The sequence below is a fragment of the Ailuropoda melanoleuca genome, unplaced genomic scaffold (assembly GCF_002007445.2).
Source record: "Ailuropoda melanoleuca isolate Jingjing unplaced genomic scaffold, ASM200744v2 unplaced-scaffold11412, whole genome shotgun sequence".
Taxonomy (NCBI): Eukaryota; Metazoa; Chordata; class Mammalia; order Carnivora; family Ursidae; genus Ailuropoda; species Ailuropoda melanoleuca.
Genome location: NW_023179852.1, coordinates 39 through 1424, shown reverse-complemented (window position 1 = coordinate 1424; position 1386 = coordinate 39). Strand labels below are relative to the sequence as shown.

The 1386-nt window shown below is 45.1% G+C and overlaps 1 pseudogene; it reads right to left on the bottom strand.

Moving 5' to 3' along the window:
• Positions 1 to 7: 7 nt before the first annotated feature.
• Positions 8 to 726, bottom strand: LOC117797733 (annotated as a pseudogene).
• Between the last annotated feature and the right edge of the window lie 660 nt (positions 727 to 1386).

The following is a 1386-nucleotide window of genomic DNA, read 5'->3' as shown; positions in this document are numbered from 1 at the left end:
CTTTGTGACGAGCATCTCGGGATGGGATATGGAAGACAGCATGGAGAATCAGCATATAGGAAATAAAAAATTAGCACACTATCTAAGACCAGTGTGAACACTAGGACAAAAATCCCATTCACTCGAATGTCATTACAGGAAGCAAGGGCCAAGACAATATGCTTACAAGCTGTGTTTGGGAGGATGTTCCTTTTGCAGAAAGTCAACCTTCTCAGAAGAAATATTATGGGGAAAACTGTACCATAACTTCTGAGAAAGATAATCACTCCAATTTTCCCGATCAGAACACATGTAAGAATAGTGGTGTATCTCAGTGGGTAGCATATGGCAACGTAGTGGTCAAACGCCATCACCAGCAAGACCCCTGACTCAGAGATGAAGGTGGAAGGGAGAAAAAATACNGATGAAGGTGGAAGTGAGAAAAAATACCTGAGTGATGCAGCGATCCAGGGAGATCTCCCCAGCACGGAACCAGAAGATGGCCAAGGCCTGAGGTACTGTGCACGTGGAGAGGACAACGTCTGCCGCGGCCAGCATGCAGAGGAAGAGATACATGGGTTCACAGAGGCTGCANATAATGCAGACGAGCAGGCTGTTCCCAAGCAGGGCGATGACATAGGAAATGCAGAAGGGGATGGAAATCCACCTGTGCTGGTCTTCTAGCCCGGGGATGCCCAGTAAGCGGAAGACCGTGTGGCTGACAGCCATGTGGTTTAATGCAGCCATGTCCGTTGAGACCACCGGTACTCCACCACNCGGTACTCCACCAGCTGTGCACAGAGAGAGAAGAAAACACAGAGTACATTCAAAGATTTTTTTATATCATCACCACTTTTAGCACCTTCCTAATCCGTTCAGCTCAGAGGATGGCAGGAGCTATGTTACGTAGAAGAATGAAAAAGACAGTTTGTCCTCTAAATGAGATCTGAATCACAAAAACAGGATAGACATTTATACAACTAAAGAAAATGAAGGTAATATCTTTGTTGCACAAAATAAAACTAATATGAAAAGAGAAGGGGCACTTTCTGTATTTGTGAAGATTGAAGTATGAGTACAGATCTGAAGTTACCCTTGAGACGGTGTAGTACATCAACAGGCCAAAGGAGCAGCAAAGAGAATCTTTCTGGTGGGAAGCACAGAATAGAGCTGAAGAATCAGTGATTCAGGTCTGGTCCACAGGTGAACTTGCGTGTACGAGAGTGGTTGGTTGTCTAATGTCAGGTCATTCTAAGAAGCTTCTCAAATACTTCATGAAGGTTTTCACAGCCTTGATCCAGATGCCTCCAGCATCCTAGAGAAGTCATCTCAATCCTCCTGTTTTTTTCTTCAGAGAGAGTTCCCCCTACTCAGAGCACTTCTTACCACCTGCGTGACATATATCCC